Source organism: Chionomys nivalis, chromosome 13 (assembly GCF_950005125.1).
Source record: "Chionomys nivalis chromosome 13, mChiNiv1.1, whole genome shotgun sequence".
Taxonomy (NCBI): Eukaryota; Metazoa; Chordata; class Mammalia; order Rodentia; family Cricetidae; genus Chionomys; species Chionomys nivalis.
The window spans coordinates 22,049,936-22,067,758 of NC_080098.1; the positions used below are offsets into that span (position 1 = coordinate 22,049,936).

Below are 17,823 nucleotides of genomic sequence, written 5' to 3' on the forward strand. Positions count from 1 at the left end.
AACATGCTGAGAGTATTTCTGCTTCTGTCCATGTCTCTGTGAAGAGGAGCGAGGTATTTCTATTATCATTTGCTTCCCTGCAATACCACGACATGCAAATCACTGATGTCAGCACCTTCTGGATGGCACTTTAATACAGGGTTCTAGTCCTGGCTTCTCAATGCTTTAAGTTATCTCCTGTGTTTCTCCCATAAAACTAACTTATAGGCTGATGGTTGCTTGTGGTGTATGATACAATACATCCGCTTATTAGTATAACAGTACCTAACAGTATTGATAGTTACATTGGGATGGCTTGTATGATCAGATACATATTGTGTGTGCTACCTTACGTTATGTTGGTGAAGAGTGGATTATTACTAAATTGCAGATACATATCAAATGTATGGTTTTACATGTGAAGACACTTGGGCCTTGGAGACACCGAGACATTGAAAGTATTTGTGCTCTTTTGGATTTTGTCAGGGTGACTGGAGTAGGAACTATCTGGGCATGCAAGAGTAGAGATACCCAGCTCCATTTGGAATGACTTAGAGTAACGTTTTGAGCATATTCCCACACACTACCTTACAGCATGTATGTATTTAATTTTTGAGTATTTTTATTAAGCCATGACTTTGAGTTTTGGAGAAAGTTAATTTGAAGAATGCAGTGATCTGTGTCTGTACTTGTCTGGTTATAGTTTATCATCAGTGATGAATGTACATACAACTAACGGGTAATTGGTAAATGTAGTTGGTTGCTTCAGTACTGAGAGCATTCAATTCTTAGTATGACTTTACTACTGAAACAGACTGCCCGGTAGATATTATAAACATTCTCCAGAGAGTAATTTGGGTTTCAGTAGTTATTTAGATTGGTGCTTGGAATTAAATGTTTGTTTGTACCACTATCATAATATAATTTAAATGTCATTTAAACGTGCTGAAACATCTTCATTCAAGTAACTTGTTACTCTTTGAAAACCGGCTGCCAAGTATTGTTTCTCTCCTGTTTGGCAGATACCAGATGCAGTGATTAATAAAGGTCATTATACTACTTAGTCATGGAGAGCTTTTAATGATGATTACCTGAACATCTGATGGGTTCATCACTGCAGTTACCAGAAACATTAACAAATTATAGATGCTGGATCTTAAAAATATGACTTAGACTAATGAAAGTATTTCTTAAGAATGTTTGAATATTCCTTGAAGTTTTAAATAATTTTGTGAAGGCCCTTATCTTTCTGTAAAGTGCACAATCCAAAATGTCAATGAAGCAGTGTTTTGGAGTAGTGGTTCTGAAGTTCCCGCTTCCTGCTTATGGTTTCCCTCTCCTTGGCTGGGTTTCTCTGTGTACACACCTGGTAGGCAGCTATGCGCTTCTGTATGCTGATTACCATTAGAAACCTGCATTTGGAAATGGGAAATTTGGAGTATGACTGAAGAAAGGAAAGGAAGAGACCTTACTATAGTGGGTTCCCATGCACCGCAGTTCTGTTTGTGGACTGAGATAACAGAGTGCAGATTGGACAGATGCAGCAGAGGAGTTAGAAGTGTACATGGCTGCTAACTCCTGAGAAGATGTTTGGTGTCAGAAGTATGAGAATGATGTGTAGCATTAGAATTGCATATAGCTGGAAGAAGCTTATTGCTCAGTGAATAGTTCAAGCTGTACAGGTAGATGGACTCGGTAGAGTGGTTACAGTAGCTTGAATAACCAACTCTTTTTATGTTCAGTGTTTGCCTTTGTGAGTGTGGGCTAGCTGCTGTTTTGTATCCTTAGGTCCAAAAATCATCAGAAGGAAAAAGAAAAATAAAAAATCTAGAGTGGGTGGTACATGTGTAAGGAAACCCAGTGCTTTCTTCTAAACCACACATAACCACCATGTGACCACCACTGCAAGCTGTTAGGGAATCTGCTTTTTTTTTCATTTTAAATCTTGCAGCATTTCTGTTAAAATGATTTGGGTTGTTATTAGCAGAGAAGTTATGTGAATATTATATAGGAACCTCCAGTGTTTGACAATTCAGGGACACACTAATGAAATGTCATCTGCCTGAGACTGGCCACAGTTAGCAATGTGAGTGATGTTTAGTGTGATTGTGTGTTATAGTTAAGGCCAAGTTGGTAAATTTGAATTGTTTATTTTAAACTTATTTATTGTGTGTGCTTCTGAAAATGAATGCGTAAAGGGGGGGGCAAGTCAAATAATCCCAAACTAACTCCAAAAGAGTATTCCAAGATTATTCTTTATTGTAAGGGAAAAATAAATTCATGGAACAGGAATGAGAGGTCCAACCTCAGGGTGTGGAGCATGGGGGGGGGGAGAGAGAGAGAGAGAAAGCGAGCGGGGTGGGCCGGTGGTTTTCTCTGTGAACCCAAAAAGTGACGCCCCAACCTGGCCCAGCCTCTTAAAGGTCATTGCCTGAAGAAGGTTCCCCATCATGCCTCCAAGTCTGTGTGCTACTGCAGATGTGCTTGTGCCCCAGTGAGTGTGGAGGTTAGAGATACTTTTCAGGAGCTGGCTCTTTCATTCTGCCTTGCTCAGGCAGGGCCTGTCTTGTTTCTGCAGTCACTCCAGGCTAGCTGGCCCAGGAGTTTCTGGTCAGTCCTCCAGTCTCTGCTTCCTGTCTCTCAATAGGACTAATGGGATAACAGGTGCATGCTACTGCATCTGGTTTTTAACATGGACTCTAGGGGTCAAACTCAGACCATAAGGCTTGTGTGGCAAACACCTTTACCTACTGAGCCATCTCCCTGGCTCCTGGTACATGTTTTTTAGTCTTTATTTCATCTTGATTACCTATTCCAGTCTGTGGCTCAGTGTTGTAAAGAAGTTAATATTTTTTCCTCCACGCACAGAATGCAGTAAGGCCCGTACAATTGCGATGTTTCAGTCTCCCCACTCTAGTAGAGACTGCCAGAAGAAGAGATGTTTGTGCACAGCGAGGACAGTGTAATTGGAACTGAACAACCTGGGAAAGAAGTTGAAAAGTTTTAAAGAACATGGGTAGTACGACTCTTTGCATGCTAATGTATCATCAGTGTATGAGTATGATATCATTATATATCTGTTTGGAATGTGCAAAGGAGAAAGTTTTGAAAATATTAACATAGGGGAGTAGGATTGAGAAAGAGAAGAGAGGAATGAGATTGTATTTTTAATTTAAAAGAATTTAAGATTATTATTTGATTACAGCATTTCTCCCTTCCCTTCGCTCCAAGCCCTCCTCTGTTCCCCTTCCTGCTCTCTTTCAAATTTATGACTTTTTAATTCTTAACTAATTGTTATTGCGTTTATGTAATTGTATGACTATCCATGTGTTTTCCCAAATATGACCTAGTCAGTCCAAATAATGCTTCCTGTATGTATGTTTTCAGGGCCGACTGTTTAGCACTAGACAACCAATTGGTATGCTTTTCCCTGAGGAGGACCACCTTTCCTCTTCCCGCTTTCCTCAGTAGCCTGTAGTTCTGTGTGTAAGGTTGAGGTCTCATGGGCTTTTCTCCATTCAGTGTGGCTTAGTCATTGGTGTCATCCTTGTTCAGCTCACAGTCATGTTGGTGAGACTTTATGGGTGGCTGACATTACTAGGAGACACAATCTTATGGCAGGCTTCCTGATTCTCTGGCTCTTAGAATCTTTTCTCATACACTCCCATACCCCTTTTGCAATGTTCTCTGAGCCTAAGGTAAGGGAGTGTTTTGTAGTTGTATTCATTGGGCCTGGGCTCTGCAACTCTGCATATTGATTGGTTGTGGTTTTCTGTAGTGGTGTTCATCTGTTGCAAAGAGAAGTTTCCTTGATGAGGGCTGAAGACTAACTATTCTGTGGGTATAAGGACAATTGTTTATAGATTGTTATTAGGGATTATTAGTAAATTAGTGGCTATAGATTCTCTTCTAATAATCATGACTTCACTAGTGTTGAGCAGTTAGCTAGATTCCTAGTACTAGACATGGTCTCTCTCTTGTAGGGCAGGTATTAAGTCCAGTTAGATAGCTGTTGGTTACCACCAAGACAAGCTGCCACTGCTGCATCCTCAGGGCTACCAGAGATTGCACCTTTCTTAATAGATCTCTGCATGACTTGACTATCTTGCAAGAATGTATTAGCTGGTAGATTAGAAAACTAAGTGTTATGTGCGAGTTTTAGCAACATTTATTTATTTATTTGCGTGTACATAGTTCGCAAATGGAGGTCAGGGAGCAAGTTGTCCAAGTTAACTCTCCTTGCCATGTGGATTCTGGAGACTGACTTCAGGTCTTCAGGCGTGGTGGCAAGTACCTTTACTTGATAAGCCATTTCATTGTTTCCAGTGTGATTTCTTTTTTAATATGGAACACTTAATGAATTTACATGTCATGCCTGGATAGGGTCCATGCTAATTTTTTCTGTGTCATTCCAATTTTAGTAATATGCTGCCAAAGTGATCACTGATGTGACCTTTAAAATATTTTTTATCATCTTTAATTATGTAGGTGTGTGTGTCTTCATGTAGGTATGTGCATGTGAGTTGAGTGTTGATGCCTGCAGAGACCAGAAGTGTCAGAAACCCAAAGCTGTAGTTGCAGCTATTGTGAGCTACCTGATGTGGTGCTGGGATCTCAGCTTGATCTTTTGGAAGAACAGCACGTACCCTTAACTGTTGAGCCATCTTTCTTTTTTAATGCAAGAAGCACAAGTCTTTAAAAAATACTTTTATCTTATACACATGGAGGTTTAGGTATATCTGTACACCAGGTGCATGCTTTTTGTCTGAAGAGGACTTTGGATCCCTGGAACTGGAGTGAAGGATGATTGTGTGCTTCCATATAGGTGCTGAGACTTGAACTTGGTCCTCTGGAAGAACAGTCAGTGTTCTTACCCATGAGCCATCTCTCCAGTCCCTATTTTAAGAATTTTTGATGAAATTACTTGAAATTTTATTTTAGCATCTTACCACATATAGACTATAGTATTTTTCCTAGTCTACAATCAAAATAGATTTTAGTTTAAGTGGTCTTCCTTCTTCCCTTCCTCTCTCTCTCTCTCTCTCTCTCTCTCTCTCTCTCTCTCTCTCTCTCTCTCTCTCTCTCTTTCTTTCTTTCTTTCATCTTCTTTGAGACAGGGTTTCTCTTTGTAACAGTCCTGGCTGTCCTGGAACTCATTTTGTGGATCAGGCTGGCCTCAAATTTACAGAGATCCACCTGCCTCTACCTCCAAAGTGCTGGAATTAAAGGCGTGAGTCACCACCACCTGGTAGTTTTTATTTCTTTTTATAGTTAATTTTTCCATGACTTTTAAAAAAAGGATTTGTTTTTTATTATTTTTAATTGTGTGTGTGTCTGTGTCTGTATCTGTATGTGTCTCTGTGAGTGTGTATACTTAAGTGTAGGTACCCAAGGAGGTTTGAGGTGTCAGATCCCTGCAGAGATCGAGTTACAGGTGATTGTGAGCTGGCCAATGTAATGTGGTTGCTGGGAACTGAACTTGGGTCCTGTGGAAGAGCTTAGCAAAGGCTAAGCTATCTTTCTAGCCCCTATCTTCTGACTTATTTAGGCAAGCAGTTATTTTGTATATCTTATTTTAATGTACATTCCCCATCTCTAATTTTCTGTGTCTAGTCTTTAACTTGGAATAAAAGCAACCATCAACTTGCTGTTAATTGTTTGTAAAAGTCATTCTGAATGAAAATGGATAAATTGGCTTTGAGTGAAGGTTTTGAGAGACTTGTTTTTGGATAATGACCTTTTTTTGAAACCCTACTTTTACTTTTTAGAAATCTTTCCCCCTTTCTTTGTTAGCCTCTGGGTCTCTGCTTCTTTGTTATTTGAGACAGCTTGGTAAGTGAAGTGTTGCTTAACTTAAGAAATGGAAGTTGCTATTAGTGAGTTTAAAAATGTTCTTAGACTATATACTTTTTAAAGGTGTTTTTGAAATTTGAATTTTGTTTGTTTGTCTTGCTGTATAGACCAGGTTGGTTCTGAATTCAAAAAAGATCTGCCTATTTCTGCCTCCCAGGTACTGAGCTTAAAAGCAGGCACCCATGTTCAGTCTGAGATTCTAATTCTTTTGCCTTAGAGTGTGAAGTAGACATTGTTATTTGGATCAGTAAGTATTGCCTTTAACTTAAATATGCCGAAGCATTAATATATTTTTTTTATTGAAAAAAAAATTTCCGCCTCCTACCAGCCTCCCATTTCCCTCCCCCTCCTCCCACTCTTCTCCCCCTCCCCCCACTCCTTTCCCCCTCCCTCTCCAGTCCAAAGAACAGTCAGGGTTCCCTGCACTGTGGAAAGTCCAAGGTCCTCCTCCCTCCATCCAGGTCTAGGAAGGTGAGCATCCAAACTGGCTAGGCTCCCACAAAGCCCGAACATGAAGTAGGATCAAAACCCAGTGCCATTGTCCTTGGCTTCTCATCAGCCCTCATTGTCCGCCGTGTTCAGAGAGTCCAGTTTTATCCCATGCTTTTTCAGTTCCAGTCCAGCTGGCCTTGGTGAGCTCCCAATAGATCAGTCCCTCTGTCTCAGTGGGTGGGTGCACCCCCTGACTTCCTTGCTCATGTTCTCCCTCCTTCTGTTCCTCATTGGGACCTTGGGAGCTCATTCCGGTGTTCCAATGTGGGTCTCTGTCTCTATTTCCATCCATCGCCAGATGCAGGTTCTATGGTGATATGCAATTAATATTTTTAATCTATAATTTCCAGAAACTCCTCTAACTCAGTTTGTGTGTTATAGTGTGTGTATTGTAAACAGTATTTTTATATTGGTATATGTATGCACACACACACAGTCTGTGGTTTTAGACAGAATACATTTACTACTTGAACTCTTAATTTAGGAATTTTAACAATCTTAATGGCTATTGTTGCTTTTCTATGATTTTCCCCCTAAAGCGTTTTTTAAAAAATTAGATTGTGTTAGCATTTGAACTAAGTATGTCATCTAGATAATTATAAAACATCTCCTAATATTTGGCAAAATAAGTTATGCTTAAATGTAGTCATTGTACTTTGGATTTGAACATTGACCAAAACTCTAAGAAAGCAGTCCTCATGTTTGCCCTTCTTTTGTACCAGAAGAGAGTTAATCTGTTTGAGATTTTAAAATATAACTTAAGTATGATACTTGCAATTTGACTAGGATTAAATGGCAGGGTTTGTTTATAGCAACTTAGCTGAAATAAATCAGTGTGGTGGTCCATAGGAGCAGGAGTTGAGGGAGGGGCACATTTGAATTGCACAGGTGGAAAGGTACAGTGACCACAGGGCTAGAGACATTGAGATTAATGGTACAGGTACCGGAGTACTAGGGGTGAGCTCAGTTTCAGGGTGTGCCCTTCCAGTTCTGCTTATCTGCAAGTGTCTTTTCCTTAAATTTGGAGCGATGTTCTTAAAAATAGTTGAAATGTTAAGTTGGTAGTAATTTTATTTTGGTATTTTAAGCTTGTTATTTCACTGTCTTTTTTTCATAGTTTTTGTTTAGGAATTTTATTCCCACTTATTGAAAACTTCTCTGGCCCTTTCTCTGCTTTTTAAGATTTCTTCTTTGCCCTTTAATTTTTGTGTTTCTCCTAAGTGCCTGGAGTTGTTAATATTAATGGTAATTGATACTGTTTTGTCCTTTTAAGTTTTTTATTACTTCTTCAAAAACTGCATCTCCACTGTCTTGCATTTCTGGAACTCTGATAATAAATATGCTATACTATTTCCTTGAGTTTTAAATGTTGTCCATGATCTCATATCCCTTTCCTTTTTTTTTCTTACAATCTATATGTTTTCAGATTTGTCTAAAAAGTTGATCTTTTCAATTGTATCTAATTTGGTGTCAAATTGAGTTTTTAATTTTAGTGATTGCGTTGAATCTGATTCTTGAAAAAAAACTTACATGGTGTTGGTCCTATCCCCCACTTTGTCTCTTCCTTCTTCTCTCATTCCCTTTCTCCTTCCTTGATAGACAGACATCATGGATTTGTGCTATTCTGTGAACTATCTAGTACTAATTACTAGAGTTAATTAATGAGTGGATGGAGTTGTAGTCCCTTGACATTGGTTTTATGAGTGAGTAATCTGTTATTTCTGGTATTCTTGTCTAAATCACATTTTCTTTATTCTTTACAAGGAAATATAGAAATTCAAGTTAGTTGTAGAATTGTTCTAAAGGCTTGGATTTAAGTATTGGTTGTTATTGGCAAGCCATGTATGACTTGGCAATTATTGTACCTTTATTTTGAATTCAACAAATGTTTGAATTCCATGGCCAATATATGGTTGTGGGCTTATATAATAGTGAGACAAATTAAAAATTCAAGGAGATTGAGAAGAATACAAAGAATTTAGTGAGAAATTTTGTGTATAGTGTGAACGAGAAATTGTTAAAATGACACCAAGCTTTTGAGTTTAAAGCCTGGGATGCTAATGCTATAGGTGGAATAAGTAAATGAGGAGGAGTGTTTGGCATTTATGAATTTTCTGCATGATGTAAATTGTATTACTGCAATATAAAAGAGTTTGCTCAATCTTATTCTCATCCAAAAAGGTATTAGTTAACTTCACCAAGCCTGTGGTTGCAGCCAGTTATATAGGATGTAAAATTTCCTAGCACCCGTTTCCACAGGCAGCACTGTAAGTTTAGTCTTTAAACCATGTAGTTACACACATTGCAAAACCACAGCTATGCTAAGAACAGGAGTTCAGCACTCAGCAGCATTATTTCCTTATTTTGAAGAGGATTAAGATTGACATCACAGGATTTATGGTAGTGTCCCTTTAGAATTTTGAGTTCTATACTTAAGGCTGACTCATTCTGACTCACTGTTTAAATTCACTGTCATTCAAAAACTCTTTCATTCTGTTTTTTTTTTCTCCCCAGTGAATAGAATCATTGTAGAAAGGCTCACATTGCTAAACATAGTCTTTTTTTTTAAATTGGTGCATATATGCAATTATATAAGTACATTAAAAGCCTTTACACATAGTGTCTTGTTTTGCTCTTTGGTCGTGGCAGGAAGTGTAGTCTAGTGAGAGCTAGTAGTGTGTCAGAATAGTGAGACAACAGACTCCTGTTAATCTCAAGTGAGACAAGAGACCCCTGTTAACTGAATGAACATGCAAGAACTGCATTACTTAGTGGAAATGTACATCCCTTACATAAGGAATGTGCTAAATTTATATGTAGCTAATTAGTGTCTATTCTAGGAAGTATAGTCAGGCTGAATATCTCAGTTTAGTAAAATAATCACTCTGACACAGCCATTTCAAAAAACATTTGATCAAATAAAATTTCAGGAAAGAAATGTTAACACTTTTCAGACTATGTTGGGATCTCAGTTAAGATCCTGGGTACATAAGCCTAACATAGTCTGCTGTAGAGATCAGTGACTGTTAGGCTACTGATTGACACTTAACATGTAGTTAATTGGCAAGGACTTGGCATCAGAAGGGCCAGAATCTGACCCCTTAGGAGCTATGCGCTGCTGTACCATTAACCTCCCGAGCCAGGTTTTGCATGCTTGCTGTAGTATCCATGTCACCATGGTGTGATTAGCTGTTCTATCATTTTATTGAGCAGCAATTAAGTGTCAGGGTCCTGTTCCAGGCACCGGTTAGACTAGCAAATAAAATGCTGCACATTGAGCCATGAGCTAGAAGAGAAGTTGAAAACGAGCTCCACACAAAGAGATGATGAATTCAGAATTTTCTGTGAAGAAAGACACAGGGTGTCATACAACAGACATTTTCCTGGGGAAGTACCTGTTAGGTTGGAAATGGAAAAGTGGTAGGAGTCAACCATAGTGAATTTGAGAAGGAACAGAAGGTGACTGGCTCCTAGGCATGAAGGTAAAATCACCTTATGGACTATCACTTAAGTAAAATCTTGAGGAAGTAACTGGCCTCCAAAGTTTGTGCCACAGGCGTGCAGTGAAAAGCAGGTCCTGTTTGGAAGGCTGTGGGCTGCATGCCCAGCTGGCCGGTGAGCACTTTTTGTACTGCTCATATCTTTGCTTTTATAACAATCTAGAAGTGGAAGATTAGAAGATAAATTCTTGAAAACACGAAGTTTGAGTATAATAAAGCAAAATTTAAAGTACTCAGTAATTGTCAGAGCTTTTACTTTTCCAGGTTTACTGCTGTGTAACTTATATAAAATACGATCCATCCATTTGAAGTACAGCTTGATGAATTTTGGTAATTTTATATAGTCAGATAATCACTGTCACTTCCTGAAACAGAATAGTTCTACCAAGAAGCCTAAATATTTTTTGTTTTCTTGTGCTTTGTGCTCTGACAGCCTCAGGTACTCACTGCTGCACTTTCTGACACTGTGGTTCTTTCTTCTCTAGAATTTCATATAAATACATTTACACAGTAGGAGGTCTTTGGGTTTGAAATTGGTGTCAATCTATGCTATCAGTAGTTCTCTTCTTTTTTTGTTGAACAGTATTCCAAAGTATGAATTGACCACAATTTTCCAACCTGTTTACCAGCTGACATTTAGATTGTTCCTAGTTTTGAACTGTATGAATGTTTACACAATCTTTATTAAGTGTGTGTTTTCATTTCTTGGGATAAGTACTTGGCAATGAGAAGCTGGGTAGTGTGGCAAAGTTTACCTTTAACAACTGTGATTCCCCTCTTTAATGTGTCTGAATCATTTTGTCTTCTCACCACTACTGTCTGAGAGTTCTAGGTGCTCCTTGTTGTTGTCACCCCCTTTCATTCCTTTGACTTTATTTATAGTAGCATCTCATTGTAGTTTGATTTGCCTCCCCCTGATGATGGGTGTTGCTATCTTTGTATACTCTTTGGCTGTTCAGCTTTCTTCTTTTGTGATGTGTCTGTTCAAATACATTTTTGCCTATTAAAAAACACCTTATATTTGGAGTTGTGTTTTGAGTAGAAATAAGCCTTTTACAGATGGCACGTGTCTTACAAATGTCTTCTTCTAGTGTTTGGTTTGTCTTTTTTTTATTGTACTTCTAACAGAATAGGAGTTTTAATATTTTAGAGAGATTTATTTATATCTTATGTCTATGAGGGCTTTGCTTGGAGTGCCTGGTGCCCTTGGAGGCCAGAAAAGGGCATTGCATCCTCTGGAACTGGAGTTGCAGATGGTGTCAGGCCATGTGGGTGCTGGGAAACCCAGCAAATCTGGGTCCTCAGCAAGAGCAGCAAGCTGTCATAACCACAGAGCTATCTTTCTTGTCGAAGTTTTTAATTTTGATGTTATCTATTTTTGACAATTTTCTATTATAGTTTGTGCTTATTTTAGTTAAAAGAAAAATTTGCATACTCAATGCTTTGAAGGTACAAATTTGGTAATTTTTGCTCATATGTGTGTGTGTGTGTGTGTGTGTGTGTGTGTGATTTAACTTAATTCTTGTGTACTGTAAAAAGTAACGGTCAAGTTATTTTTCCCTAATAGAGATAAACTGTTTATTTCAGAACAATGTGTTTAAATGTCATTTCCCTGTGAGTTTCTGTTGACACCCCTTGAGTCTATGAAATCTTACCACTTATAGCCATCTTTTTTTTCTTCCAGTATGAATTTGAACCTGGCAATAGAGCTTAATTATACATGTATGAATCCATTTTGTTTTCTCGCTTTAAGTGTGTATGTTAGGGGGTTATGGGGACAGTGAAAGGAACTGCTTTTCAAGGACAGTTCCAGCTATCAAGTGTAGTGGGAGCTGTGGGCTGTGTTCCTGCTGCCCCAGCTCCTGGTAGCCTGGCTAGCTTATGCCCCAAAATAACAACACACAAACTCTATTCATTTGAACACTGCTTGGCCCATTTCTGTTCATGTGTGTAGCACCCCAAGGTGCGCTTACCGGGAAGATTCGAGCCTACGTCCATCCTGGGTCAGAGTTTCATCGCATCTGCTCTGGAGAGGAGAGCATGGCGTCTGTCTCTCAGAGGAGCTGCCCTGCATCTGCCCGGGAGAGGAGAGCATGGCATCTGAGCTCACTTCCTCTTCCTCCCAGCATTCTGTTCTGTTTACTCCACCCACCTATGTTCTAACCTATGAGGGCCAAGCAGTTTCTTTATTTTTAACCAATGACCTTCCTCCATCATTTCCCCTTTTTCTGTTTAAACAAAAAAACAAAGGAAGGATTTAACTATAACATAGCAAAATTACATATAACAAAACAGTTATTAAGTAAAAATTACAATATTTACATCTATTTTATCTTTATCATAACTAAGGAAAACTATAACTATCTATATATTCTTTAACTCCATCAAAGACTCCAAAAGGATATAATATTACCTACGCAAACAAGAAATAAGCAACTTTCAAACTCTAGAAATGACAGAGACATCTTGCTGTCTGGACAGCCACCCAAAGTTCCTCTGTACTGTTGGGGCATCCATCTTCGGCTTACAGGTCCATAGTGTCCAGCAGACATTTCCATGAAGCAGGAAATTTCAAAGGCAGTTCAGTCACTATCTGCTGTATCCTGCAGAATGTCTTGCAGACTCTTTCATGAATCAGGAACCCCGAAAGATCATCTCACCTTTAGGCAAGTTCAGCAGTCCTGTCTCTGGGGGTTCTTTGTGTCCAGTTTATGCAACAGTCCAGGCAAGAGCAGTTTCTTGCCCAAATGGCTATCAAACTCCATAAGGAGCCTCTTCGATGCCCATCTTCTTCTTGAAGTAGATTGGTGCTGCCAGGAGCAGAGTGTCTCATTGTCATGAAAAGTCCTAAGTTATTAAAACATTAAATAGCATATTCCGTAGTCTTTGAAAGATATGAAGAATGTCTATCTAAAATATATCTATGTACATCTAGAAAATCTAACTAACATGACTACAAGCTTGACTATTATAGATGATTATCCATTAACAACCTATATACATTACATTTTTACATGAACTACACAATCACAATACCTTAATCAATATCAGAAATACATATACATATAACAAGATTGACCTTAAATTTATATCAATAAACCAAGATTCATATCAATGCAAATTACTCACATCTATATCATCTCCCTCTTTAAATATAAAAGAACATTTATAAACAACATTTGGGAACATGGGCGCAGTTTTTTCTCTCCAAACTGCTTCCTGCTGAATGGGGGCGCTGTTATTCAGATCTTTCATGGTGTAACCTGTGTGCCAGGGTCATCTCAGTCGGTAGTTGAGTGAAGTAATTTTCTGAAGGTGTTCACAGCAACCTTTCAGGAGGGTGTGGTCTATCATACCATATTGGAATAGAAAAAATCAACAGGGTCTCATCCTCTGTGAAAACAAAAGAAGAATCTCTTTTCCAAAGTATCATATCCTTAGATTCAAATTCTGAAGTCAAGGTATTTTCAAAATATCTATGTTGCATTAGTTCAGTAGCATTTATAAACAAATATCTTTTAGCAGCTGTTGTTCCTTCCTCAGCATTCAAACAATTCAAAAAGAGCATAATAGCGTACAGTATCAAGATTCTCTGTGTATTTTCCATCTTTGTGCAGCTTTATTTTAACCTCTATTTCATTTATTTTACTTTTATTTTGAGACAGGTTTTCTGTAATCTTTGTCCTGGAATAACTCTGTAGACCAGGCTGTCCTTGAACTCTCAGAGATCCTTCTGTCTCTGCCTTCCAGGCATTGGGATTAAAGGCGTGTGCTACCACACCTTGAAGTCACAGAGGTCAATCTCCCTCTGCCTCCAAAGTGTTGGGATTAAAGGTGTGTACTACCACACCCAACTACTCTCTTTCTTCCTTATTTTTTTTTAAGAACTTTAACTTTTAGCCTGCATATACTTTTAACATACTGTAAACCATTTAGAAATTTTCTTTGTCTTTGAATCTCTCTTTACTGTATCTCTCTCTCTTTTTCTGACCACATGAGCCTTTAAATTACTGAGCAATATGGCTAGGATTAAAGCCGTGGCTTTGCCGGTTAGATCCAGCCCATTCCTTAGCTTTCCAGCCTCATGGCAGAGGTACTGGCTGTAGCCATGTTTATTACCACAACTCTGTGGCGTTTCAAGATCCTTGCCAGCAAAAAAGCTACAACACTCAAATGCTCTCTCGGTAGCTGACCTCCTGCCTCAAACAGTCAGAGTTTGCCCTGGCAGGACGACCCAGAAAGACGGCATTTTTAAACGGCGCATTTTTTCCTGCTATGGCTGAAAACCGAAAAGCATGCATTCAGCTTTTATCAATACCATTTAAGTGTTTCGTGGCAGGACCTCTTAATGAGCTGCAGGATTTTGCAGCTAAAGCTGAGTCAGGAAGCCTCTCTTAGATGAGAGTGCTTGCTTGCCTCTAGCAAGCAGAGCAGACCTGAGAAATTGCTGCTACCAAGAAAACATGCTTTACTCTATTCTTTCCCAAGCTTTCTCAGGCTTTCTGTGGATGCAGTTATCCACGTGGGCGCCATTCTGTAGTGGGAGCTGTGGGCTGTGTTCCTGCCGCCCCAGCTCCTGGTAGCCTGGCTAGCTTATGCCCCCAAATAACAACACACAAACTCTATTCATTTAAACACTGCTTGGCCCATTTCTGTTCATGTGTGTAGCACCTCAAGGTGCGCTTACCGGGAAGATTCTAGCCTACGTCCATCCTGGGTCAGAGTTTCATCGCATCTGCTCTAGAAAGAAGAGCATGGCGTCTGTCTCTCAGAGGAGCTGCCCTGCATCTGCCCGGGAGAGGGGAGCATGGCATCTGAGTTCACTTCCTCTTCCTCCCAGCATTCAGTTCTGTTTACTCCACCCACCTATGTTTAACCTATGAGGGCCAAGCAGTTTCTTTATTTTTAACCAATGACCTTCCTCCATCAATCCAGTTATTTGTTAGTAAGAGTAAAAATGATGGCAATGGCAACTTCTTATATTTACAAGAAAAATTTATGTGCCAGTAGTGGTATGTGATTGTCTTTAGGAAAGAGCATTAGAGTTAATTAGGGTTAGATTATACCCATAGCCTGGAAGAATCAGAAGACAATCTATACTTATATCGTGAGAAGGAAAAGATAAAGGAATATACACAAAATAGAATGGTTTTGGGAGCTCTTTGAGTTTGCCTTTTAAAGGGTGTTAGTGAAAAATGGAAGAGAAAGCTTATAACTGGTAAGAAGTGTGAAAATAAGAAGGGCTAGGGACATAGCTCAGGACTGGAGTTTAATTCCCAGAACCCACTTATAAAGCTATATGGACACTCATGATCCCAGCACTAGGGAGGTGGAGAGAAGGTGATCCCTGTGGCTTGCTAGCTTTGTGAGTTTAGGACCTAACAAGAAACCTTGTTGTAAAAAAAAACCAAACCAAACCAAAAAACCTAGCAAGCAAGCAACCAAACAAACAAACAAAAAATCAAGACTGCTAGGCTGCAAAGTAACTCATTATGGGTAAGATGTTGCCAAGCAGGACAACCCAGGTTTGATTCCCCAAAACTTTCATGGTAGGTGAGAACCAATTGTCCTCTGATCTCTGTACACAGGCTGTGGTACATGTGCAACCTTCCCATAGACTCATATACCCACAAATAAGTGATAAATATCTCTGAAAATTTTAAAAATATTTTAGAAAGTTTTATTATTCCTTTATTGAAAGAAAACATTTGTTAGGATTTTTTTTCAGGCATAATAAGCATGAGCTAACTAAAACAACCATTTTTCTGTTTTTTCATATAGATATATGTTTTTCTCATATATGTATGTATTGTTTGAAAGAATAGGCAGCCTAAGGAACTATTAGTGATATTTGGGGTGTTAGGGTATTTAATAAATAAGTAAATATGTAAATAAGTATGCAAAAATAAATAAAAATATGTACCTGCTATATTCTAGGAGAACAAATGATGGTGGAGAAAATGTCATGTAAGAATCTTATAGTTAATTACTAGACCGTATTAATTTATTGTATTCAGTCAGAGTCAAGGTATTAGCTAGAGTGTCTTAGGGTTTTAGATTATTGAACCATTTTTTGGTGACTAGGATGAAAATTTAGTAAAACTGGATTTATAAAGGGAGTGGATAAAATATAGTTGATAATGATAAAGTATGGATATGATATTTAGATTTACAGGCTAGAATTATGGGCCATGATGAAAAAACATTAAAAATACCATATCAATTTCTGTACTGAGATGGAAAAAATTGCTAAGAGGAATGGGAGATTTTAATTAAGTCAATGCGAATATATATATAATCACCTTGCTAGCCCAGCACTGGAGGGCAAGGTAATGCTTGTAGACTCAGGAAAGTCTTGGTGTGCAGCGCACTTGACCCTCTTCTTGGGTATCACACTGAATTTGGAGATCAAGTTTTAAAGAGGACCTTACTAAATATCATGTGTTGAGCAGTGTGAGAATATCTCAGTGGTTTGTATTTATAGGGCTGTCATGTGAAATAAACCTCATTTTGTTTGGGAAAAAAAAGGAAGACATTTCTAATAATAGCAAGAACATTTCAAGCTGGGATGGGCTGACCTGTGAGCTTGTGAGATTTTCATCTCTGGAAGCATTGGAGGAGAAGCTGAGTGACCTAGGGAGAGATCTTTCAGAACATTAGTCATGTGAGGTTGATCTTAAAATCCAGTCCTTTAAACTTAAATAAATAAATAAATAAATAAATAAAAATTAAAAAATTTTTTTTTTCCTTACGTAACTCCATAGTCAATTTTATCATTCAATCATGACTTTGGTAATAAGTACCTTATATTTACATAGCACTTAAAAGCTTTCAGATGAGTCTGATTCAATATGAGCTTCACAAGAATTTTATGAGCTGGGCAAGATTATTATTTTATAATTAATAGGCTGCTGTAGCTTATTGAGTGTGGATTCTGGATTCCAACTGTCTGTTTAGACCCTGCTCTGCCACCTGCTGTGGGAAACACACGGACACTTGAGAGTGTGTCCTTTTCCTCTTGTGCAACTTAATAATTGTGACTACAGTAGAGCGAGCATCGTTTGAGCTAACACATGATAGAATGCTTGAACATCTGTTTAGACTATTAGAACTGTTTTAAGTAGCACCTGGCACAGTCGACAGTAAATGTTTCTTTGCCTGACATCTTTTCTCTTACAGTTGAAGAGACTCAAGCTCAGGCAAGCTGTGACTTGCCCGGGCTAACATCAGTGAGCTGCTGAGAAATCATTTAGAGTGTTGTTGAAATAGACAAAAGCAAATTAAAAATGAAGTAGCATTTTTGGTAGATGGATTAGTTGTTTGGGACAGAATTGGTTTTGTAAATCAAACAGACTGTTGTAAAACTCTTGACTTTAGACTTTAGGAGAGCTGAAGTTTGCAAGTGTTTACTGATATCCATGCATTCCACACATAATTCCACAGGAAAGCCCTTTGCACAGCATGGTTGTAATAGAAGATAACCACATTTTCCAAAAGATTATAGTGCTTGATAGTGTCAAAAGGAAGTAACTTCAGTTTTGTTGGCATTCCTATGTACTTGCAGTATGAGAACAGCCTGAGCTTCTGGTTTCTGGAGCAAATGGGCCAGACTTCACGTGTGGCCTATAAGAAAAGTCACATGACTCTCTTTATGATATTGAAGTAACAGAGTGTTCACATTGATATTTTAGACAAAATTTTTCCAACTTTAGAAAAACTCCTCTTCAGATTAAGTTACCAACTGCTAAATATTTCTCTCAAGTAAGAATCTGTTGGTGTTGTGTAGTAACCTGGTTGTCTCCCATAGATTGTATTGTGTGTTTTGAGATAGTGCCCGTTGCCTTTCATTGCTGATAAAGTTTTGTGGTAAATACATTTCTTACTTGAAGGGCACTTTCATTGGTTGTAAGCATCTTGAGGACAGACATCTTGCCTTCCACATGGGGGTTTGTGACATTATCAACTATGGATCATTATTTTATAAACTGAAATACCTCAC

General features: G+C 38.4%; 1 protein-coding gene and 1 non-coding gene across 3 annotated transcripts in view; one reads left to right on the top strand and one right to left on the bottom strand.

Moving 5' to 3' along the window:
- Positions 1-17,823, top strand: part of Usp6nl (USP6 N-terminal like) — a 141,586-nt gene that overhangs the window by 40,443 nt on the left and 83,320 nt on the right. The window lies entirely within an intron of this gene.
- LOC130886309 (U6 spliceosomal RNA) lies at positions 4,318-4,422 on the bottom strand. Its single transcript, XR_009058279.1, has one exon. It is a non-coding gene; the product is annotated as a U6 spliceosomal RNA (small nuclear RNA).